Source organism: Trachypithecus francoisi, unplaced genomic scaffold (genome assembly GCF_009764315.1).
Source record: "Trachypithecus francoisi isolate TF-2019V2 unplaced genomic scaffold, Tfra_2.0 Lachesis_group0, whole genome shotgun sequence".
In the NCBI taxonomy this organism is placed as follows: domain Eukaryota; kingdom Metazoa; phylum Chordata; class Mammalia; order Primates; family Cercopithecidae; genus Trachypithecus; species Trachypithecus francoisi.
In genome coordinates this window covers 91773302-91800481 of record NW_022681453.1, presented here as the reverse complement: position 1 = coordinate 91800481, position 27180 = coordinate 91773302, and the positions used below count along the sequence as shown (strand labels likewise).

At 35.5% G+C, this 27180-nt stretch overlaps 1 protein-coding gene across 1 annotated transcript in view; it reads left to right on the top strand.

Annotated features, from left to right (window-relative positions):
- Positions 1-27180, top strand: part of EPHA6 (EPH receptor A6) — a 941507-nt gene that overhangs the window by 611119 nt on the left and 303208 nt on the right. The window lies entirely within an intron of this gene.

Here is a 27180-nt window from a genome sequence, read left to right as displayed (position 1 = left end):
AAGTAGACAACCTACAGAATGGGAGAATATATTTGCAACCCGTGCATCCAACGAAGTTCTAATATCTAGAATCTATAAGGAACTTACACAAATTAACAGGCAAACAGCAACCTCATTAAAAAATGAGCAAAGGACATAAACAGATACTTCTTAAGACATACACATGGCTAAAAATGACATAAAATAAGTCGACATCACTAATCTTTGGGAGAAATGTAAATCAGAACCACAATGAGATACGATCTCACACCAGTCAGAATGATTATTATTAAAAAGACAAAAAATAACATACTGGCGAGTGGTAGAGAAAAAGGAACACTTATGCACTGTTGGTGAGAGTGTAATTAAATTAGTTAAATCTGTGGAAAGCAGTGTGGCGATTCCTCAAAGAGCTAAAAACAACTACCATTTGACCCAGCAATCCCATTAGGGGGTATATACCCAAAGGAATATAAATCATTCTGTTATAAAGACAGATGCATGCTTATGTTCACTGCAGAACCATTCACAATAGCAAAGACATAGAATCAATCTAAATGACCATTAATGGTACAGTCAGTAAAAAATTATCATACATATACACCATGGAATATCATGGAATACCATGCAGCCATAAAAAAGAATGAGATCATGTCCTTCCCAGGAACGTGGTTGCAACTGGAGGCCATCATCCTTTGCAAACTAATGCAGGAACAGATAAGCAAATATTGCATGTTCTCACTTATAAGTGGGAGATAAATGATGAGAACACATGGACACATAGAGCGGAATAACAGACACTGGGGTCTACTGGAGGGTGGAGAGTGGGAGGAGGAAGAGGGCCAGGAAAAGTGACTAATGGGTATAGGCTTAATACCTCAGTGATTAAAGAATCTGTACAATGAACCCCATGGCACAGCTTTATCTGTGTAACAGAACTGCATATGTACTCTTAAAGTAAAATTTAAAAAAAAAAACAGAAAATGTGGTACATATACACCATGGAATATGATGCAGCCATAAAAAACAATAAAACCATGTCCTTTGCTGCAACAGGGATGGAACTCAAGGGCATTATCTAAGCCAATTAATACAGGAGGAGAAAACCAAATACTGCATGTTCTCACTTATAGGTTGTAGTTAAATGTTCAGTGTGCGTGACACAAGGAGGGGAACAATAGACACTGGGACCTACTTGAGGGTTGAGGGTGGGAGGAGGGTGCTGTCTATGGGGTACTATGTTTATTACCTGGGTTATAAAATAATCTGTACCCCAAATCCCTGCAACACACAATTCAACTATGTAACAAACATGCACATGTATCTCCTGAACCTAAAATGAAAATTGGAAAGAAAAAAAATATGAATGGTATATATTAGTTAAATGAATGAACAATTGCTATTGCCCCAAAATGGTAAGCTTTGGAAATATAATTTAGTCCCAGAAGACTACATATAATATAAAAATATTTGTAGAAACCTCAAAAACATACGAAACTAAGCAGTATATTTTTTGTATACCTTTAAAAATGTGATAACTCTTATTTTTATAAGTAAGGAAATGGTAACCACAAAATTCATGATAGTAAATATCTTTGAAAGAGGGAGTAGACTGGATAGGGAAGAAACACAGAAATACAAGTTAAGGAAACTATTAAATTACTATATTAATGTACAAGATCGCTTATGATGTTTCAGAATTTATATCACTTTATATATTCTAAACTAATATTTCATGAAGCTTATATCATAGACCTAGTCTTACTAGATGTTTTACTACTATAGTTACATGGCCAAATTGATTTGGAAAATGTAGAATATATTTTTATTTCTAGTGTTTCACAGATCACATGGGCATATTAAATGCTCAGAGAAAACCTGAACTATGTAACCTACATATTTTATTTAACCGGGTGTTTTCCAGATACATTTTCCCTCAGTGGCAACGAGGAGAGGGTTCTCCCTTTAAGAGAAATTATGGGCCACAAGGAGGGTCTCCAGCTACCACACTTTCAAGGATTCACCTGAGTGGTCACCTGAAAGCCCTCATTCTGCCTGAGTTCCAAGTACTAGAACCAGACCTTCCTTGCTGAACACAGAATTGCTCAAAACAGCAGTCTCCTCTTGGGGCTTCTGAATGCCTGGCCAAGACTTTCTTAGGCTTGCAGTGCCGTCAGAGACATTTTCTACCCAATCCTCCTCCTCCTCCTTTTCTACCCAATCCTCCTCCTACCCAATACTCTCTATTCTAACAGGCATCGGACCTGTATTATGGACTGAAAGAACTTTCTTGCCTCCTCTTGATTCCTCGCCCCTTTGACTTGCACAGGTGTTTCTTTCCATAAATACCTTCTCTTTCAACATCATTTTAGAGTCTGCTCCCAAGAAACCCAAACTTGACAACCATGATTCTTTTTCCCCCATAACAACACATAATTCTTGGTAATAGCGTTCCATGGAAACCCTTTGGGAAATGATTTAAGCCAAACCTTTTCTAAGTTTCCAAACTTGATTGCTGGCAAGTGAGGAAATTATAGAAACATAAATGTGGGTTTTAGTTCATTCATACTTTTATAGTAGGAAAATATCAGTTTTAAATTATGCATGTATCTTTTTTTCCTTTGAATCCTTTGTGGCTTTCCTTCAGAAGGAGGATTATGGAAAATGAATCCCCAGTGGCAAAGTAAATCCCTTAAATTTCTGTTACCAAATAATCTTACCATTCTAATGTGTGGTGGTGTTTATTTCACTGAAGTATGAATTTGAAGCAAGTACTCTAAGGAAGAAAAAATGTAACAGTAACTATATTTTGTTCTTTTTTAAATTAATTTTTAAACATCACATAGTTTTATTTCTTATCTCTTCTTAATTGGTTTTTAATAAGGACCTCTTAGATGACAGATTCCTCTGCTAGGTACTATAGATTTTTATTGGAATAAGCCTCAAATCCTGGAACCTGAAAAAATACCCTACATTGGAATTCATTTTCAAGTACTTATGACTAGAATGTATTTAGCTTCAAAACTATAATTTGATTTTTATTCACAGTAGTTAAATAATTCTTTTGGATGGGCATTTTCAAATCAAGAAGACTAAATTCATTACTTTAATGAGATAAATTTTAAATGAACCACTTTTTATAAAGTATTCATATTGGGTAATTTTTATAATGCGTTTGTCTTAATGCTTTCAAAATGTCCTTTCTCAGAACTCTTGTAAGGGAGGCTGAGTTAACAACCTATTATTATGTACTCCTTACTGAGCTGTTAATAGCTTTACAGTCTCTCAAAGAATACACCTGCTGCTCATAAAAACATTTATGTTGCTACAGAATTTGGCTGTGTTTTAATATCATGTATTTGCAGTGACCTTGTAGAATCCATACCAATTCTATATTTTTAGGGAAAAAACAATAAAGAACATTGTCCATTTATTTGAGTATATTAATGGAAAATTATAAAATTATTTGATTAATGTAAGGGTTCTAATATGTGAAAAGTTGATTTTCAATGATTTCAAATTTCTTGGTTTTTTTTATACTATTTGAGATCTATTTTCATTCTTGAAAGTTTCTTATCTCAATTTATATGTGTTGAAAAAGAGGTTTATTTTCACGTATGTGTAAATTTTAATTAGAAACTGATGGCTTAAATTCTATTAGAAATATGAACATTTCTACAGAATAATTGAAAAAAGTAAAAATTGAAATTAATGTAGGCCTTTAACAATTTTTTAAATTAATTAAATTAATTATTAAATACATTAATTTAAATTAATTAATTAAAATTAATGTAGACCTTTTAAAAAAGTCAGAAAAAATCATAAGTCTGTAATGAGAAAATGTAAAATTTTAGCTAAGGCAATATTCTAAAGTTCCTCATGGTTGACTACAATATAAATTAACTGGTTTTGGCTAAGTTTCAGTTGGCAAAGGCAAATTGTTCCCCGAACCTGTGTTTGATCCTTCCATTTCACACAAGAACATTTAAAGAAGGCAATCAATGCAATAATTATTTCCATATGGCCCTTGATTCGTGTGATTTCATGGATAAACCACAACAGGTGGATGAAATCTTTCCATCCTATCTAATTTAGTAATGCCTGAATATGTATAGCTATTACAACTCCTGTTATCCACAACTCCTTGGTAATTTTCCTCCTATTTATTGAATTATGCATCATAGCATTTTTCTGTCTCATGTTTAACAAGTTTATACTTTTAAAAGACCACCAGATAGTTCTTTTGATATTTTAAAAAGACCACCAGATGGACTTAGTTCAATTGTTGGTTAGCACAGGAATGAAGGGTTTTATTGCTGTCCACCTTCAATACGGCAAACAGATAGAGGTACCTGCCAGATGTATAGTCCTTCTAAGCTCCTAAAACATGCAATAATCAATGATTATTCCCAATCACTATTTTTTACTCTTAAATGTCAAAATGGTTTCATTGTACCTATGAGGACTACATTAACAACTAGTCAACTGGTCTTATCTACAGAAACAGGCAACTGACTTGAGACTCAAGTTACTGGCTGTATAAAGATACCTCAAGACATTGATGTTATTCTCACATATAGATCTCAACTGCCCACTTAATTACCTAAAGTGCCAGACCCCTGGGAAACTGGCTGACTTATCCTACTAATTTTATTGACATGGAATTTAATAAAAGAAGACTACATATAATATAAAAATATTTGTAGAAACCTCAAAAACATGCTGTTGTTTTGGGAGATTAATTTACTAAATAACAAATGCAATTCCATCCACTAACTCAAGGTATATTTTATTATTAAAATATTACTTCTTACTCAAAGTGACAAATGTTTCCAGCAACAACACGAATATCTATTTAATTATGTTCACAACAGCATTGATAATCATTCTAACATTTAATGAGGATGTCCCAGCTTACAAATCACTTCACATGCATTAACATTTGACCCATTACAATATTGTAAGGTGGATAGAACTGAGGTTTTATGTTACTTTTTAACAAAGCATGCTGTATCTCAGTAATAAGATGAAGTGCTTATGTTCACCTGTCTTGTAAGTCGCAGAAAGAAGCACTGTTTCTTGAAATCCCAATCCAGTGCTTTTATTAACAAAGTGTATTAGTCTGTTCTCATACTGCTATGAAGATACTACCTGAGACTGGGTAATTTATAAAGGAATGAGGTTTAATTGACTCATAGTTCCACATAGCTGGGGAGGCCTCAGGAAACTTACAATCATGGTATAAGGCAAAGAGGAAGCAAGAACCTTCTTCCCATGGTGGGAGGAGAGAAGAGCCAGGAGTGAAGGGGTAAGAGCCCCTTATAAAACCATCACATGTCGTGAGAACTCACTCACTATCATGAGAACAGCATAGGGGAAACCACCCCCTTGATCCAATCACCTCCCACTGGGTTTTTTCCTTGACATGTGGGGATTATAGGGATTACAACTGGAGATGAGATTTGGGTGGGTTCACAGAGCCAAACCACATCATAAAGTCGTTCAGTTTGTAATATAGAAGATCCTGTTGGAAACTGTAAAAGAATTAGAAACCTCAGTTTAAAGCACTGCAAAGCTCAAAGTCTTTTCATCTACAGCATAGATATCCTCCTAAACTCAGTATGGTGGTAAAAACTGAAATAGAAATGCAAATAAGGAAAAGTGGTTTGGCCTGTTCTCTACAGTTTGCCTGTTCTCTGTAGTTTGCCTTCATAGATAAGCACAGATATGTAAATTAATTGTTGTGATAAAAGAAATAACAGTTTCAGTCTTCCTAATGAGCCTCTTACCTTACATAGTAAAAAGAGAGGTGAATATGTCTTGAGGTCATTAGTGTTATTTGATGAAGACTCAAAATCTCAAGAAATACTAACAAAATATAATCTGTTTAAACCTTAATTATTTTTGAACATGGGCAAATCTCATTTTACTTGCAAACGACTTCATTTACAGCGCAGTCAATAATGAACCAACAGGAGAGTTGCTGACTTTAGAACATATGAATATATAAAAATCCCTTGCAATTCAGGTAGTCAAGATAATGAGCGCATACAAGGAAAGCAATCCTCATTTTTCTGAAAACTTTTACATTTTAAAAGGTGACTAGGCATACTTGAAAGTTCAAAGCAGTAGGATGTACCTTGCAGGAAAGAAGGACGAAACCCTTTTCCATGTTGTTAGGCAAATGTATATGAAATATATCCCAATTCCACTTGATAAAGTCAGTTGAATGACCTCCTTGAACTAGGCTAGGGCAGAACACTTAGTAAAAGTGTGCCCTGGGTGGGGATGTGAATCCAGGAGAAGAGAACCAGATCCCATGCAGTACCAAACACATCCGTTCCACCCTCTAACACAGAAGAGGCACGTCGCCCCCTGTCCCTGGACATGGGATGCGTGAGAACAGTCATCAGATGGTTACTGCCGTCACGGCCTGGCGCTTTCTAATGGTCTTAATTCAGGCCATGGAGAAAATACTTTACCACCGAACACATTAAATTTTTATGTTAGACTAAGTACTTTGAATTTCAGAGGTTCTTACACTATGATTAGAATTGTGACTTATTTCAGTATATAGAATGCATATTATTATTTCTTTGTTATTTCTTACATCTGTGCTTCCCAATATATTAATAAAACAGAAAATATAAAATCTAACATAGTTAATACATAAATCACTTAGTGACATTTACCTGTATTGCAGTACCTCACATTGGGAGCTGCATTGTGTAATAAGTAACGCATAGAATTTAGAGCTAGACTTCGTAGGTTCAAATCCAAGCCCTACCAGTAATTTACTGAGTGATCTTGTCATCTGTAAGACTTACTTCATATAGTAGCTTTGAGAATTTTCTTGGTTTTTGAGAGTTCTTTATGCCTACAATATAGTAAGCAGTATGGAAGTGTTCACATTACAAAAAAGTTAACTGCAGTATGTCCTGTTTATACATTCAATTGATTTGTTTTGACTAATCTGACATGTCATTTCAGGCTAAAAAGTCATATATCCTTCCAAAGAACCAGATAATTGTAGTGTTTATTTTGATTAAGTTTTGTGTGTGAAGGCAAAATAGCATCAGTCAATCTAGTGACAAAAAAAAAATAGGCTCAGTGAACTGTTCCATATTAGAATTGAGGACTGTGAAATGCAGATTAATGTTTAATCTACTTGTTCTAGGTATCTATTATTGCATAATTTTTAAGCCAAAATGTAGTTGCTTAAAAATTATAATTCGTAAATATTGTATCTCTTGAGTCTACTAGTCAAGGTATTCAAACAGGATGGAGCAGAGGCAGCTCATCTCTGCTTCATAATCTGAACCTCAACTGGGATGGTAAAACAATGGCTAGGGGATGGAACACCTGCAGAATGGCTAGGCATCATCTCATCATACTCTTTCTATCACTCTCACCTCTCTTTCTTGCCTTTCTTCCCACCGTCCCTACCCCTTAACCTTGCCTTCTCCGTCCTTCTAAGGCTCCTCTTCCACATGATTATCTTGGGCTTCCACATAGTGTGGCAGTCTCAGACCAGCCATACCTCATAGAGTGCCATACAGAGCTCCAAGACAAAAGTGTCAACTGTCAGTTTTCTTTGAGGCTGAGCCAGGAACTGGCAGCTCATCACTTCTACCCTACTTTATTGGTCAAATCAGTCATAGACTAGATCATATTCAAGAAAAGGGAGCACAGATTTGACTTTTCAATGAGAAGAATGTAATAGAATTTACAACCATCTTTATTTTGCCATACTACTTGATTTTAGGCCTTCATAATATTACATGATTTGCTTTGCTTCTCATTTGTAATAATTTAAAAATATATATTTTCAGTACTGGGTCAAAACAAATTTATTAATTTTGAATATGCATGACATCCTAAAAACTTGATGTCTATTTAGTAGTTGTATTTATATCTGGAAACATTATAGGGTAAAAAACAGTTAATTCATAAAAGTAAATCAAAAGGAGAGAGAAAAAGTAAAGAACAAAATTGTGGAAAGAAAACTTCCACAAATGAGTTTTTCAGTTATTTGAATCTGGACTATGCATTGAGTTGAGCCAATGTATTTACAACAATCAATATATACAGATGAAATTATCCAACTTTGAAAATGAGATTTCTGCCTGACCAAGGAAATAGCAAGCATTACTAGCACCCCAGGCCCCTAAATACATACGCCATGAATATTTAACATGGGCAACATGGGTGACCTCTGCAGAACAGGGCTCTTCACTGTCGTGGAGTTATCTTTTACTCTAAATTTAACTTATGGCTTCATCATAGGTATTTTTCTTTCTTTCCAATTTGATTTTAAAACCAGCATAGGTTTATGAGTAGATAAATTTGTTCACTCTTTGATAGTAATGCAGATTAACATAATGTTTCTGTGAAACGACCTTGCTTTGCCTTGAATTACTCTACTCGCATTTAAAACTATCTGTAAATATTTTCACATTCAAATGTTTAATTTTAAACATCTTATTAGAACTACAGAAACCTTTTGTGTGTGAAGGTGTGGGCTTCAGGAAGCTGTCAATTATTGCAATGTATTTATTAGTATTATATTACTTACAGTTGCTTGGTGATGAGATATTTAGTTCCCAGTTATAGTATCTTGACATGCCTATATTTTATGTCATTTTATTATAAATCTTGAGGCATACATTTGATATCTTCTGAGGAAATTCAAAATCAGTAATGAAGTTAGATCATTATTTGAAAATATTGGGTTATTTAGAGCATAATAGGATAATTTTTGAGTCAAGACCATATAACTTACTTATAAAGAAGGTTAGAATCTTTATTTTGGGGAGGAGAAACTGGATTTCTTGAATGCTTTGTAGCTTTGTATATCAATCTTAACAGATATCTGCTTTCGTTTTGAACAAAACAAATATATCTGTATCAGATCACAATTAAGGCTTACAAACAAATATGAAAAAAATTTAAAGTTCCACCATAGTGACAAAATACACTTAAATGGGAAAAAAATGAAAAATAAATAATTACAGATTTTTTTCCCCTGTCCTAAATGAGGGTAAGGAATTCCCATGCTTATATATTTAAATGAATTTCTGCTGGATTTTCAATGGAAGAGGCAGCTCTTACATTACTGTGTTTTGTAGCTGATTTGGACAAATGTATGACTTTACATATATTGACAAATGATACTGTTTTTCAGTGAAGACATTCTTGCAAAATAATTGTTCATATTTTACAGGTAGTTTCACTCCGGTGAAAACTTACCCTTCTTATCTTCCTTATTTACTTTAATTCTGTTGGAAACTCTAGCAACCAAAAGACAGTTTTGGATGCCAGTCAACCAGCATTTGTTCTCTGGTAATTTCGTTTTCAAAGAATTTTTATCTGCTACCTTTTATTATTCTTAACCTATCCTATAATCCAATTAGCACTATTGCAAAAAAAAATTCAATGCACTGTATTTCTTAAATAAATTTTATTGTGTATAATTAAGAGATACAACAAGTGTGTTCAACCCGCAGCCCACATGCGGCCCAGGACGGCTTTGAATGCAGCGGAATACAAATTTGTAAACTTTCTTAAACATTATGAGATTTTTTTTTTTTTTTTTTTGGCGATTTTTCTTTTTTTAGCTCATCGGCTATCTTTAGTGTTGGTGTATTTTATGCGTGGCCCAAGACAATTCTTCTTCGTCCAATGTGGCCAGGGAAGCCAAAAGATTGGACACCCCTGGTATATAACATGATGTTATGGAATAGGCATGATTTCAAAAAGTTACTATAGTGAAGCAAATTAAAATATCCATCATCTAGATTTTTCTTTTTGAAACAAATATTATTTCCCCACTTTTGTTGTTTTTCAATCCACATCCAAAATTAGATATAATTAATCAATGGGCCATGCACGTGTTGCCTTTCTAGTTTTCTGCCACTCCATTCTGCCATGTCGTTATAATGATTTAACTTTGAAAATGTTCAGTTTGACATTTGGAATAGCATTTATATTTGAATAAATCAACATATGTGTATTAATGTTTCTAAAGATGCTTAGCGTGTTATTTTCTCTCAGTGGCATTTGTTGCTAATGCTAACTTTTATGAAAGTTGTTTTTATCTAGCATGTATGTGGCTGTTTTAATACTTGACCTAAACTACTGACATGGGCAGGGATTTGTAAACTTTTCTAAAAATGCTTAAACTAAATGTAATACTCAATTTTTTGGTGTTGTTTTTGTTTTTGTGGAAACAGGGTCTCACTATATTGCCAAGGCTGGTCTCAAACTCCTAGTCTCAAGTGATGCTACTGACTCTAACTCCCAAAGTGCTGGGATTACAGGTGTGAGCCACCACACCCAGCCTCAAATTTTCTTATAATGAATATAATTTTTCCTCTTCATTTTCCCCCTTTCAAATCATTTTATCTACCCTCAGTACTCCAATAAATATGTATTCTTTAAAAGTTTTGCTCTCTGCTATTTATATTTCTGAGTTTTTTCTATCTGTATATTGTTATTACCAAATTTATACATGATTTTAAAATTCTGGTAAATGATCTAAAACTTTAAGAATGAACGACAAACTTAAAGTTGTTTGACTATGATATACTTTTAATAAATACTATTAAGAAATGTTGGAATGAAGGCACTTTCTTCAGGGCCAAGTATCAAACTTGAAGCTTTTAATTTTTAGTTCAACATCATTGTTAATATTTATAGAGTGGTAAAGCACAGAAGAAAAATCTATAGCTCATCTATCTACAGGTAGGCTACATGAAGATAGATGAGAAAGTTAAAACTGAATAAATATCAACAATATGTATAAAAAGATATTTCAGCACAAATCTTAGTTTCTGTATAGCATACTGTTTATAAAATATTTTTGGCAAGTAAAATCTTGGACACTCTTCACAATATTCCTAAGAAAACAAGTACGCTATACTGATATAATATTATTACATTGAACTTGTAGAAGCACTATGTGCTAGCAAAAGTAATTTTTCTCATCTCCCATTTGAATCATCATTAATTTATGCCAACACATTTTAAATTTCTCTAATAATATTTAAGAATTAAAAAGTTAAACTTATAGAGCAATTAATTCACTCATTTTTAAATTCAATCAATTGGACAATGTATCATGAGAGCCTACAATATGCTAGGCATACTGTATTAAGCAGTTGGAATATAAAGGTTAAAAAGCAAGTAAACACAACTTTTTTTATTATTATTTTTTATTTTTTATTATACTTTAAGTTCTAGGGTACATGTGCATAACGTGAAGGTTTGTTACATATGTATACTTGTGCCATGTTGGTGTGCTGCACCCATCAACTCGTCAGCACCCATCAATTCGTCATTTCTATCAGGTATAACTCCCATGCAATCCCTCCCCCCTCCCCCCTCCCCATGATAGGCCCCGGTGTGTGATGTTCCCCTTCCCGAGTCCAAGTGATCTCATTGTTCAGTTCCCACCTATGAGTGAGAACATGCGGTGTTTGGTTTTCTCTTCTTGTGATAGTTTGCTAAGAATGATGGTTTCCACCTGCATCCATGTCCCTACAAAGGACACAAACTCATCCTTTTTTATGGCTGCATAATATTCCATGGTGTATATGTGCCACATTTTCTTAATCCAGTCTGTCACAGATGGACATTTGGGTTGATTCCAAGTCTTTGCTATTGTGAATAGTGCCGCAATGAACATACGTGTGCATGTGTCTTTATAGCAGCATGATTTATAATCCTTTGGGTATATACCCAGTAGTGGGATGGCTGGGTCATATGGTACATCTAGTTCTAGATCCTTGAGGAATCGCCATACTGTTTTCCATAATGGTTGAACTAGTTTACAATCCCACCAACAGTGTAAAAGTGTTCCTATTTCTCCACATCCTCTCCAACACCTGTTGTTTCCTGACTTCTTAATGATTGCCATTCTAACTGGTGTGAGATGGTATCTCATTGTGGTTTTGATTTGCATTTCTCTGATGGCCAGTGATGATGAGCATTTTTTCATGTGTCTGTTGGCTGTATGCATGTGTTCTTTTGAGAAATGTCTGTTCATATCCTTTGCCCACTTTTTGATGGGGTTGTTTGTTTTTTTCTTGTATATTTGTTTGAGTTCTTTGTAGATTCTGGATATTAGCCCTTTGTCAGATGAGTAGATTGCAAAAATTTTCTCCCATTCTGTAGGTTGCCTGTTCACTCTGATGGTAGTTTCTTTTGCTGTGCAGAAGCTCTTTAGTTTAATGAGATCCCATTTGTCAATTTTGGCTTTTGCTGCCGTTGCTTTTGGTGTTTTAGACATGAAGTCCTTGCCCATACCTATGTCCTGAATGGTACTACCTAAGTTTTCTTCTAGGGTTTTTATGGTATTAGGTCTAACATTTAAGTCTCTAATCCATCTTGAATTAATCTTCGTATAAGGAGTAAGGAAAGGATCCAGTTTCAGCTTTCTACTTATGGCTAGCCAATTTTCCCAGCACCATTTATTGAATAGGGAATCCTTTCCCCATTTCTTGTTTCTCTCAGGTTTGTCAAAGATCAGATGGCTGTAGATGTGTGGTATTATTTCTGAGGATTCTGTTCTGTTCCATTGGTCTATATCTCTGTTTTGGTACCAGTACCATGCTGTTTTGGTTACTGTAGCCTTGTAGTATAGTTTGAAGTCAGGTAGCGTGATGCCTCCAGCTTTGTCCTTTTGACTTAGGATTGTCTTGGCAATGCGGGCTCTTTTTTGGTTCCATATGAACTTTAAAGCAGTTTTTTCCAATTCTGTGAAGAAAGTCATTGGTAGCTTGATGGGGATGGCATTGAATCTATAAATCACCTTGGGCAGTATGGCCATTTTCACGATATTGATTCTTCCTATCCATGAGCATGGTCTGTTCTTCCATTTGTTTGTGTCCTCTTTTATTTCACAGAGCAGTGGTTTGTAGTTCTCCTTGAAGAGGTCCTTTACATCCCTTGTAAGTTGGATTCCTAGGTATTTTATTCTCTTTGAAGCTATCGTGAATGGAAGTTCATTCATGATTTGGCTCTCTGTTTGTCTGTTACTGGTGTATAAGAATGCTTGTGATTTTTGCACATTAATTTTGTATCCTGAGACTTTGCTGAAGTTGCTTATCAGCTTAAGGAGATTTTGGGCTGAGACGATGGGGTTTTCTAAATATACAATCATGTCATCTGCAAACAGGGACAATTTGACTTCTTCTTTTCCTAACTGAATACCCTTGATTTCTTTCTCTTGCCTGATTGCCCTAGCCAAAATTTCCAACACTATGTTGAATAGGAGTGGTGAGAGAGGGTATCCCTGTCTTGTGCCAGTTTTCAAAGGGAATTTTTCCAGTTTTTGCCCATTCAGTATGATATTAGCTGTGGGTTTGTCATAAATAGCTCTTATTATTTTGAGGCACGTTCCATCAATACCGAATTTATTGAGCGTTTTTAGCATGAAGGGCTGTTGAATTTTGTCAAAAGCCTTTTCTGCATCTATTGAGATAATCATGTGGTTCTTGTCTTTGGTTCTGTTTATATGCTGGATTACGTTTATTGATTTGCGAATGTTAAACCAGCCTTGCATCCCAGGGATGAAGTCCACTTGATCATGGTGGATAAGCTTTTTGATGTGCTGCTAGATCCAGTTTGCCAGTATTTTATTGAGGATTTTTGCATCGATGTTCATCAGGGATATTGGTCTAAAATTCTCTTTTTTTGTTGTGTCTCTGCCAGGCTTTGGTATCAGGATGATGTTGGCCTCATAAAATGAGTTAGGGAGGATTCCCTCTTTTTGTATGGATTGGAATAGTTTCAGAAGGAATAGTACCAGCTCCTCCTTGTACCTCTGGTAGAATTCAGCTATGAATCCATCCGGTCCTGGACTTTTTTTGGTTGGTAGGCTATTAATTATTGCCTCAATTTCAGAGCCTGCTATTGGTCTATTCAGGGATTCATCTTCTTCCTGGTTGAATCTTGGAAGAGTGTAAGTGTCCAGGAAAGTATCCATTTCTTCTAGATTTTCTAGTTGATTTGCCTAGAGGTGTTTATAGTATTCTCTGATGGTAGTTTGTATTTGTGTGGGGTCAGTGGTGATATCCCCTTTATCATTTTTTATTGCGTCTATTTGATTCCTCTCTCTTTTCTTCTTTATTAGTCTTGCTAGTGGTCTGTCAATTTTGTTGATCTTTTCAAAAATCCAACTCCTGGATTCATTGATTTTTTGGAGGGTTTTTTGTGTCTCTATCTCCTTCAGTTCTGCTCTGATCTTAGTTATTTCTTGCCTTCTGCTAGCTTTTGAATGTGTTTGCTCTTGCCTCTCTAGTTCTTTTAATTGTGATGTTAGAGTGTCAATTTTAGATCTTTCCTGCTTTCTCTTGTGGGCATTTAGTGCTATAAATTTCCCTCTACACACTGCTTTAAATGTGTCCCAGAGATTCTGGTATGTTGTATCTTTGTTCTCATTGGTTTCAAAGAACATCTTTATTTCTGCCTTCATTTCGTTATGTACCCAGTAGTCATTCAGGAGCAGGTTGTTCCGTTTCCATGTAGTTGAGCGGTTTTGATTGAGTTTCTTAGTCCTGAGTTCTAGTTTGATTGCACTGTGGTCTGAGAGAGAGTTTGTTATAATTTCTGTTCTTGTACATTTGCTGAGGAGTGCTTTACTTCCAATTATGTGGTCAATTTTGGAATAAGTGCGATGTGGTGCTGAGAAGAATGTATATTCTGTTGATTTGGGGTGGAGAGTTCTATAGATGTCTATTAGGTCCGCTTGGTGCAGAGATGAGTTCAATTCCTGGATATCCTTGTTAACTTTCTGTCTCGTTGATCTGTCTAATGTTGACAGTGGAGTGTTGAAGTCTCCCATTATTATTGTATGGGAGTCTAAGTCTCCTTGTAAGTCTCTAAGGGCTTGCTTTATGAATCTGCTGCTCCTGTATTGGGTGCATATATATTTAGGATGGTTACCTCTTCCTGCTGAATTGATCCCTTTACCATTATGTAATGGCCTTCTTTGTCTCTTTTGATCTTTGATGGTTTAAAGTCTGTTTTATCAGAGACTAGGATTGCAACCCCTGCTGTTTTCTTTTCTCCATTTGCTTGGTAGATCCTCCTCCATCCCTTTATTTTGAGCCTATGTATGTCTCTGCATGTGAGATGGGTCTCCTGAATACAGCAGACTGATGGGTCTTGACTCTTTATCCAGTTTGCCAGTCTGTGTCTTTTAATTGGAGCATTTAGTCCATTGACATTTAAGGTTAATATTGTTATGTGTGAACCTGATCCTGCCATTATGATATTAACTGGTTATTTTGCTCGTTAGTTGATGCAGTTTCTTCCTAGCCTCGATGGTCTTTACATTTTGGCATGTTTTTGCAATGGCTGGTACCGGTTGTTCCTTTCCATGTTTAGGGCTTCCTTCAGGGTCTCTTGTAAGGCAGGCCTGGTGGTGACAAAATCTCGAAGCATTTGCTTATCTGTAAAGGATTTTATTTCTCCTTCACTTATGAAACTTAGTTTGGCTGGATATGAAATTCTGGGTTTAAAATTCTTTTCTTTAAGATTGTTGAATATTGGCCCCCACTCTCTTCTGGCTTGTAGAGTTTCTGCCGAGAGATCTGCTTCATTTCATTCATTTGATCCTCAATCGCTGATACTCTTTCTTCCAGTTGATCGAGTCGGTTACTGAAGCTTGTGCATTTGTCACGTATTTCTCGTGTCATGGTTTTCATCTCTGTCATTTTGTTTATGACCTTCTCTGCATTAATTAGTCTAGCTGTCAATTCTTCCACTCTTTTTTCAAGATTTTTAGTTTCTTTGCGCTGGGTACGTAATTCCTCCTTTAGCTCTGAGAAGTTTGATGGACTGAAGCCTTCTTCTCTCATCTCGTCAAAGTCATTCTCTGACCAGCTTTCATCCGTTGCTGGCGATGGGCTGCGCTCCTTTGCAGGGGGAGATGCACTCTTATTTTTTGAATTTCCAGCTTTTCTGCCCTGCTTCTTCCCCATCTTTGTGGTTTTATCTGCCTCTGGTCTTTGATGATGGTGATGTACTGATGGGGTTCTGTTATAGGTGTCCTTCATGTTTGATAGTTTTCCTTCTAACAGTCAGGACCCTCAGCTGTAGGTCTGTTGGAGATTGCTTGAGGTCCACTCCAGACCCTTTTTGCCTGGGTATCAGCAGCAGAGGTTGCAGAAGATAGAATATTGCTGAACAGCGAGTGTACCTGTCTGATTCTTACTTTGGAAGCTTCCTCTCAGGAGTGTACTCTACCCTGTGAGGTGCGGGGTGTCAGACTGCCCCTAGTGGGGGATGTCTCCCAGTTAGGCTACTCAGGGGTCAGGGAACCACTTTAGCAGGCAGTCTGTCCCTTCTGAGATCTCAACCTCCGTGTTGGGAGATCCACTGCTCTCTTCAAAGCTGTCAGACAGAGTCGTTTGCATCTGCAAAGGTTTCTGCTGCTTTTTGTTGTTATTGTTGTTTAGCTGTGCCCTGTCCCCAGAGGTGGAGTCTACAAAGACAGGCAGGTTTCCTTGAGCTGCTGTGAGCTCCACCCAGTTCGAGCTTCCCAGCAGCTTTGTTTACCTACTTAAGCCTCAGCAATGGCGGGCGCCCCTCCCCCAGCCTCGCTGCTGCCCTGCAGTTAGATTGCAGACTGCTGTGTTAGCAATGAGGGAGGCTCCGTGGGCGTGGGACCCTCCCGGCCAGGTGTGGGATATATTCTCCTGGTGTGCCCGTTTGCTTAAAGTGCAGTATTGGGGTGGGAGTTACCCGATTTTCCAGGTGTTGTGTGTCTCAGTTCCCCTGGCTAGGAAAAGGGATTCCCTTCCCCCTTGCGCTTCCCAGGTGAGGCGATGCCTCGCCCTGCTTCAGCTCTCACTGGTCGGGCTGCAGCAGCTGACCAGCACCGATTGTCCGGCACTCCCTAGTGAGATGACCCCAGTACCTAAGTTGAAAATGCAGAAATCACCGGTCTTCCGTGTTGCTCGCATTGGGAGTTGGAGACTGGAGCTGTTCCTATTCGGCCATCTTGCTCCACCCTCCAGGTCTAACACAACTTTTTTAAGACTTGTCACAGCATCTGCAAATGACCTTAAGGCACAAGTCTATCATTGCCCTGGAATAAATGCACCACCTATTGATAGTTACTCTTAAAAGAAAGAAACAATGCTACATTACACATCTGCTGGATCCTGTAAAACATTTTACATATTATTTTGGTTTATCTTACAACAAACTTGACCCTTTGATATAGGTATAACCTTTCCAATTTTCATAGATGAACTGACTACAACTAGGACTAATGGTCTCATTCTAGCACCAGTATTTTCAAAAGATCACACTTTAATAAATAGGCCATTTTCTCCAACAGTAAATATCACCACTATTTCAGCCAGTTCATTATCTATATATAAGTTATCTGTTTTATGAAAATCAATTATGAATGTTTAATTGCAGATCAATATTCCTCTATCATCGGTGTACTTCTGTGCCATCTCCTACTACTGTTCAATATTTAATGTTCAGGAATGCATTAAATATTCATTTTAGGTGAAACGAGGTACACACTGGTAGGAATATATGAAAATAGTCATGAATGCATTGCAAAGTGATTTGAGGTTATCTGCAGTTTTGGATTACTGTGAATAATCAAGAGTTGATTGTAGTAAATTATAGTAGTAGAATACTTAATGATACGTCTCTAGAAATGCAGTCAAAAAGTAGTTGTGTACATGGAATAACTACTTCTGCATTTTTCTTACTTATACATATTTGCAATTTTGCCACAGCAATGACTAATTTTTACCTAAGAAAAACATTTTATTGCACCCTACCCACTAGCTTAAACCACCAAGGAACTTCTTAACCCTTTCTTCTCACCCCCAACATTAGAAATTCCCTCTTGTGCATTTTAATGAATGCGAGAAAACAACTCTCTTGGTTGCCAACAACAGAACCCAGCTGCCACTACTATTTAATGTTGTCAAAATGCAGAATCCAAGGCAGAGTGGAACTTCCTAACCTCAGAAAGGCAGGCAGGAAAGCCAAGTTTATTCAACTTCAGTGACGTTTCTTCGTCATGAGTTCAGTGAAGTTTCTCATCATAGGTTCAATAACGAAAAGAATTCTATAGTTATTCTAGCTTGCTCTTGTTTCTGGGACAGTTGGCCAGCGCCATCTTACGTCACTGGTAGATTATAGTTAGATCTGGTTATAGGAGAATCAGTGTGAGCTGAAAGCTATCCTAATGTGTGCCCCTATGTCAAAGGAGCAATTTTAGTAGTTCATTTCCCAATGATATGTGACCAGAGCTGCAGTAGATACACCTTATGTTAAATGGCTTAGCAATTCCTTTCTGGATATCAATCAATTGACATTACTAAATACTGACTATGCATCCAGCACACTTTTGTTTCCTTTTGTTTTGTTTTTTGAGGGAAATGTAAACTACATTTTTCAGGAAATTGCAGCCCACTTGAGGATGTATATGGACGCACATTCAATAAGTAGAGGAGGGGACCAAATGGTATAAAATTAAGTGCTAAATGCCGGTTAGAATCAAATAATTTAAAGATTGTTTTATTTAAGATGTCTAATTTCCTTACTGTGTAATACCTTTAAAATATTGAAATGCCAGTCTTATATTCCTTGGAAAGTTTTTATCTGTTGGAAATATAAGGCAAAATTGAGAAATATATAATCATACTCGAAGATTATAAAACATCTTACAAACACTCTCTAATGAAGAATTTTCTAAAGAGTTTGGTTTCCTCAATTGATATAGCATATTCCTCCTAAAATTCTGAAATTTTACTAATTATTTTTAAACACTTAAAAGCATTCATACATATTGATCTTATATCAGGACAAAAAAATTTCAACCACTTTCCTGTAGCAGAAATAATTATCTGCAAACCATTAACAAAATCAGAGAAATAAAAAAAAAAAAAAACCACATCTCCAATCTATTTAAAAATTTTAATGTTATATTAAATGATATATTAAAGCATAATAGACAAATTATAAACTATTTAAAATGAAAGACATTGAGATCCTCACATATCTAAAACTGTGAAATATGTCCAATGCAGGAAAACAAAGTAATTAGAAGGAATGAGCAAGTGTAAAATCAAACATTAATGAAATAGAATCACTAATATTTGATCTGAAAATCAAAAGCTGGTGTTTTTAAAAGATTGATCAAATAAACAAGCTTGCCTAAAAATAATAGAAAATGTTATTTACGTATGGAAGAGATTTTTAATACGACAAGACTATATGTAAATTTTTATCAATAAATATAAAACAAATATAATAATTTTCTGGTAATTAGAAAAACTGTATAAGAAGATCTGAATATAGCATAAAATAATTTTAAATGATAGTCAAGTGTCTACTACCAACATGGTCCATTTCAATTAAGTTTTCAAAGAACAGATAATTCTCGTGTTGTGTCAGTTATTCCAGAACATTAATAAGTGGAAAGTTTCGCAATCCAGTCTCTAAATATAGTATAACCCAAATATCGCGAGATTGAAAAAAGAAAACTGTAAGCCGAGATAACTTGTAAGTATATGTTTAAAAATTTTAGCCTGAAGTATTATCATATTGAATTCAAAATTACAATAAAAATTCTAATATATTATGAACCAGTGTTAGCAGGAAAGGTTTATCTTAGGAATGCAAAGATAGTTCTGCCTAAGTATATACTTTATTGAGGAGAAAAATGTAAAATTCACTTTGCAACAGATAAATTGTTTTATAACATCCAGAATTCATTTCACATTTTAAAAACAAAATACAGACAAACAAAACTACAATGTAAGAAGAAAAACTCCTCAATTAGACATCTGCCAAAGACCTAAGTCAGACATAATTATATTTAACCATAACACAATTAGAAACTGTTCAATTAAAAAAGAAAAGAAAATATTTCCGCTTTTACCATTACTCTGCAATATTGTGCTAAAAAGCATTGCAATAAGACAAAAAAAAAAAAGAATTTTTTTTTTGTTCCCACAGTAAAATATTATAGATGGAGTTATACAGGTCTTATATACTTTTTTTGATATATTTAGGTATTATAAGGTCTCTGTTACTATAGTGACTAAAATATTTAAAATGTAATTGTAACTGGTCATTGCTAGTATACAGGAAAACCACTGATAATTTTATGTGGACTATGTAACTGACTTCTCTTGATTAGTTCTAAATTTTTTTTAAGTTAATTCTCTCGGAGTTTCTAAGTAAACATTTCCAACTAGCAGAGAGAAAATGATGATTTATTTCATTCAACCTTTAAGAGAGACATTTTCTACATATATTTAAAAAACTTATTTTTAAGTTTTGTAAGATAATTAAGTTATGCTTTACAAAGAATGTTTTTCTATACTTTGTGATTTGACCAAAGTAGAATAAGCTTTTCTCCAATGAGTTTTTAAAAAGTAGTAGATTAAAACTTCAGGTGAATCAAGGCAACTTAGAAACAAGAATAAACATGGGCCGGGCGCGGTGCCTCAAGCCTGTGATCCTAGCACTTTGGGAGGCCGAGACGGGCGGATCACGAGGTCAGGAGATCGTAGACCATCCTGGCTAACACGGTGAAACCCCGTCTCTACTAAAAAATACAAAAAAAAAATCTAGCCGGGCGAGGTGGCGGGCACCTGTAGTCCCAGCTACTCGGGAAGCTGAGGCAGGAGAATGGCATAAACCCAGGAGGCAGAGCTTGCAGTGAGCTGAGATCCGGTCACTGCACTCCAGCCCGGGCGACAGAGCGAGACTCCGTCTCAAAAAAAAATAATAAATAAATAAATAAACATGGATGAGTTGTTATGACTATAAGCTCTTTTATCATTATTCCTATTTTACAAAGGTGGTATAACTCAGTTCAGAGGTTCACACATAACTCATTCTGGTACTCTGTTTTGTAAATTTTGAACTGTTGTGCACTCAGTTGATAACTATTCAGGGATTGATTTATCCTAATTAAATGCTAAAAGGGACTGAAGAGAGCTGGGCACAGTGGCTCACGACTGTAATCCTAGCACTTTGGGAGGCCAAACCGGAAGGATCACTTGAGACCAGGAGTTCGAGACCAGCCTGGCCAACACAGTGAAACCCTGTTTCTACTGAAAATACAAAAATTAGCCAAGTGTGGTGCCTTGTGCTTGTAGTCCCAGCTACTCGGGAGGCTGAGATGGAAGAATTGCTTGAACCCCAGAGGTGGAGATCATGCCACTGCACTCCAGCCTGGGCAACAGAGCAAGCCTCTGACTCAAAAATAAAAAAAAATTAAAAAAAATAGAGAGACTGAAGAACAAACCAGAATATTCACATATTAAATAAACAGAAGTCTGCCCATTCCAAGAACAAATATATTTATGTTTGCCCCTACAGAGCTTGAGAATCCACATTAGTAATCAGAAGACTGCAACATCAAAGTAGAGATATGAAAATATTAAGGACCCTTTCGGCCAGAGTATGATGACTATGTGTACCCAGGTAGAACTCATTTTTAAAAGGACCAACAGAATAAAGTTCGCTGGGTTCAGTGTCTATTTCCTTTGGAAAGTAATTGTCAAATGCTGACCAAATGTAGTATTCAAACTTTTCTTTTTTCAGAGCCATGTGAAATACCTTCCTTTAATTCAAGTAAAAGACTTTCAGCTTTGCTAATGCCGTAGTTTAGGCAATAAGATTTTTTGAGAGCCTTTCAAACTTTAGGTTTTTAGGCCCCGCAATTTTTGATTTATCCTGGCAAAATATCCTTCTGCAGATAATAAATCATGTTCTAAATGTGGTTTTAATTTGTTTATTTTTGTTTATTTTGAGAGGATTATCCTGGAAACATCTCCACCGTCTGATAAATGTGAGTGTATATATTTGTGAGTGTGACAGAAAGGCAGGGTGAGGACGTCAAACAGAAATGGAAAGAGAGAAAGGATGTAAATGACTTAGATGACTTCTAGCAGAACCATTAATATCTATTTTTTGATATTATTTTGTTTCTCCATCTATAGCTTCAGTCCTCTAGCCAGTAGAACAAGAGCTTTACCACTGTTTTAATTAAATCATCCCCCAAAAAAGAAAATATTTGAATAGTAGAGTATTATTATTATTATTATTACTACATATTAATAGCACTTGCACTATTCCTCTTATTTTCAACTGGGTATGACTTAAAGCCAGGAAGTTACCTTTATACATCAAAACTTCTAAAAGAATCTCCTGGACTTTATTAAACAAATTCTATTCCCAGGCTTGAACCATAATACTGTATATTCTATGCAAGATTGGGTGATTTATTTGCCTCCTATATTACTTAATATCTGCCTATATGACATAAAATCAATAGAAAATAAAAATAAAAATAAAGGATTTGTTAACCTTAATAGAAATAATTTTACCTTTGAAATGTGTATTTAAAGATTTGGTGTTGAGAATTTTTTTCCAATTGAGGAACTAGTTGTTCATATAAACATAGTCTAATGATTAGCCAACAAATCATTACTATGTGGTCCATAAGCTGTGTTAAAGGTACTTCTAGTGTATAGATGGTTGAGAACATGAAGTGTGGAAAAAAACTACTTTGGCTCAGTCTAATCCAGAGACATATATACTCTGGACATATTTACTGAAATGGGGTGTAGTGGAAAAAGCAAAACTTAGATGGAAGCCAAGTTGTGTGACTTGCTTTGCTAATTTGCTTATTCTTTCTGGACTAATTTGATCATAGATAAATGGAAATAAAAATATTACCAGTTCTTATTTCACAAGAGTATTATGAGGATTAGATTTTAAATGTGTATGAAAACACCTTGTAAATTGTAAAGCTCTACATAAATCATTGTTATTATGATTGTTGTTATGTCTTTAGATATATATGTCTAGAGAATAACAAAATATAATTTTAATCATATATTTAATCCAATTAATTTAAAATTAAAAATAAAACAAAGAGGTGACACTTTTTAGAATTCCCAATAGGCCCAAAGACTTTAGGAGAAAGCAAACCAGCTAAAAGATGACCACTGTGCTGGTCTGTTGAATCTATTCCCATAAACAGAAATGGTAAACCCAAGAGAGGGAGATGAGGAGTGGTGATGATGATTCACAGCAGAAGGGAAAACACCTGCATTTCTGACATTAAAAAAAATATAGAATTGAAATATTAGGTAGAACTTTGGTGATTACGTAAGCTACACCTAACAAAGTGCTCTAGAACCTTATACATATGAGATTCAATGAGTTCCTATAGAATGAATGAGTCTTCTAGAGGAGTATATCAAAACCTAGACAGTAATTTGACAGGGTACATGATAGAAGCAGAATCAAGATAACATCCAAGACAGGAGAACTCTAATCTAGATTTCTCTCCATGCTGTCTTCTATTGATACAGGTCCTGTTATCTCTGACTGTAGAAAGATATACCATAGGATCTGAACACCTATGAGCCCATTTCTTTTCACTGTTATAATTTTCAGACTGAATGCTAACAGGTTCCAGACTCTAGCAAGAGGATCCCTTTTAGTTACTATGAAAAGTTGACACCTATAAAAGTTGACACCTATAGAGATAAAACTAACTTCAGTATTTCTGGTAAATGAAAGGTTCAGTGTGACAATATGATTCCCAGAAAAGCCTTGATTCTCAGCATCTTGGAAGGATCAGTACCTAAATGTAAGTGCCAGGGTCTTGCCATGGGAAAAGAATCATAAGTAAAAGTCAGTATCTCTAGAGAACAGTATATGCCTGCCCTGTTTGACAGTGCTCTATGTTCACACTATTTGGTTCTGAACTATTATTTTGTTTAATTTGGATACAAATATATCAAACAGGAATTGTATATATGTTTTATTTTAGAAAATGATACAACTAAAAATGTGTTAAATTTTGTTGCTTCTCGATGATTTTTTCCCACAATTGGTGCTATTTTCTGTGCTCATCCAAGAAGAGGTCATGCCACAAGCTGTTTCACTTTCAGCCAGCAAGCATTAGTGCACAAGATGGCCAGTGCTCTCAGCCAATGAGCATCCACTGCACTATTCACGGTTCAGTTGCTTGGCAACCCATGGGACTATGCTTTTGGAGGTTCATTTTATGCCATTTATTTACTCCCTCATACCGTCTCTTAATCCACAAAAATGTGCAAGTAATAGTTCTGGATCTGCCACAAAAAAATTTTAATCATATTTTTAGATAATAGTAAGTACTTAGAACCAATTAATAATACATTTTATGAAAACTTATGAAGTATAACTATAGCAGTACTTAACATGAAATTTGTAAGCTTAAATTATATATTTGAAAGAATGTGCTGATATTGAGTTAAGCATGAAACACAGGAAGTTAGAAGACAACATAACTAACAAAAAAGAAAGTAGGAAGAAGAAAGAAAATTTATAGTAAGAACAGATATCAAATATAATAGATTTTAAAAATAGGAAAAAGCCAAAAATGTCTTTGAACCTCTGGAAAGCTTGATCATGAAACAAAGCAATTACAAAAATAAATAATATTAAGAATGAGAAGAGGAATTTTATTACAGATTCACCAAAGATGAGAAATAGAACTTTATGAACAATGGGATGTGTTCCCTAGCTAAGTTGAAGATTTACGTGTCATACAGCTAGCAGTGCCATCATGGTACAAACTCCAGAAAAGCATGCCAACATACCCTATCTAAATATATTCAAAATTCAGCCTGCCAGGATGAATAAAACATCTCAATGGCTCTGTGGCAAAGTGTGGTCTCTACCTGGTGACAGCACCTTTGAATTGGAGTTGATGCACCAGCAGAAAGGCAACTGGCCAAAATTCTGGGACGATAGTGTCCTACCTATGCATAACATAGATAAAAGCTAACTTAGTTTCCCACGAGCTTAAAAACACCAGGAGGAGACAGGTCTGCTGTGTACTGTGAAGAATTCTTGTGACTGCTTCTTCCTGGACCCTCTTCCTCATCATGTCAGCAAGCTGCAAGACATAAGACAAGGCAGCAGCACTCACCAAGTGGTGAGTGATTCAGGCTGAAGAACCCTTTAAGTACACTTGCTACTGTTGGATTTTTATTCCAAGGATTTAGCTGCAGGTACACTTTTGTATGTAACAACAAAAATGCTAAAAGCTGCCTGCAAAAGGTGTCCTTTATTCCCTATAACTTTACTGAATAGGAAATTACTATTTAGCTATCTTTTGGGGAAGCAACAAGGATAAGACGTGTAATTATCCTGGGGCCATTCTAAGAGTAAACTTTTGAACCATATCTTCTCTCTTTTGGGATGAGACTAAATGCTTTTTTTCATTGCTTTAAAGATCTTATCTCAGTCGTCATTTCACATTGTGAAACAGCACTCAAAATGCACCATAACTCTTATGTTGTAGAAATTCTGTGAGAAGTAGCATATTCTCCTCTTGCATACGAGATTGAAAAATCCAAATGTTATTCCTGCCAGAAACAATATCTTTTTTTCTAATAGCTCACAAGTATTTTTTCTCTACAACATGTGTTTTAAGCCACCTAATTATAAACGCCTTGATATGAGCAAGCTCCTACATTTAACCCCTAACAGCTTATTGTCACCACCGATGATTTATAGACTTTATTTCCTTGTATTTTATGCTAGGTTGATAAATATTTATTTGCTTTCTAATCTTAAAATCACCTAGAGATAAATATAAGTTGCAGTTTTTTGGTATTGTCTTTTTTTACTTAAAATGTTGCCGCTGTTAACTCATTTTTTTCTTTCTACTTTATGTTTAATACACAGTTTTTTTATTTGAGGTATAAATGGCAAATTCAGTTCTTTAGCTAGACACAGAATAACCATATAGCATATAAAGTTCTGACAAGGAAGGTCATAAAGTTTAAAAATGATCCTTAAGATAAGACCTTTTTCTGAAAAGTAGCTTAAGAGAAATGATTTTCATAGTTCTAAATCTTAAAGTGTCACCAGCCAATACACGAAGTTTGACACATTCTCCATATGTGTACATTTTCATACCTTGTCTTGTTAGTTGGGAAGTTCTCCTAAATAACAATGGTTTTCAGGCAAACACTAGATGAAATTTCGATGGGAATATGATAGAAAGAATTTAAACATCAAATGAATGATTCAACTAGTGACCTTGAAAGTCATTTTTCATCTCTGAAAATCTCTAGGTTTCTTATGAGAATGGTGGAAATTAACTTCAGGGCCTGTTGACCTAGCTTGACCTATGGCTTTTGTTTACACAAATGCATTTTTTTCCAGATACCCTATTAAAATATCATTGTAAAGTTATTGAAAAATAACACTATACAAACACAGTGTAGGTTTGATTTGTCCCCACTACCAGCATATTGTGGACAATCTCTTACACAGACAGGTAAAATGAACTGTTCTGTTCTGAGATAGTGGGCAACAGAGATCGTGTAACAAACCCTGACTGCCTAGATAATCCAGAAAGCCCTGGCAAGTTCACTTCCATTTAGTGAAGTGAGATAGTTTGGCAATTCATGCAAGAGACTGAGAACTAAGCCTCAAGCCCTGCCTCTGATTCTGCAGGTGTGGTAAGTCTTTCATGCCTTTCTGTGTCTCCACTGCTTCTTCATGGGCAGATTATTTGTAAATCTACTTCACAATCACTATGTAACTAGTATATGTTTAAAAACAAACCATAATACTTAGGGGAGGAGTCAATTCTCCCTTACAGGAAAAAATTCATCATTTTATTTCCTAAATTTGACTCAATTTCAGGTTTTACGACTGGGGAAACACTGAAGTACAGCACAAAGTAATTGACTTCAGGAAGAAAGATTTCAAACCTTAAAAAGCAATTAATTTCTTTCTCCTTTCACCCACAGGTCTACCCACGGATAGCGCCGGCATTTTGGCACTACCTGCGGGTAGAAGTGAGTAGCTGGTACTTGAATTCTCCCACCTTTGCTCCTTGCACTCTGCTGGTGTGGTCTGATCTGATGTGCCCGTTTTGCTCAAGATGCAGCTGCCATTCTATGTAAACATATTCTCACACCACCACCATTTCTTAGAGTTGGGTCAGGAATCTAAATCACCAAAAATACAAGTGCAGTGTATATAAGACTAATCATCTTTCTTAATAAATTTCCAAATAGGACCATATCATATGCATCGTTGTGATAAACAACTAAATGCCAAATTATAGAAAACCATGCTGACACTACTTTGTAATCAATCCTTTGAGTATTCAGAGCATAATTC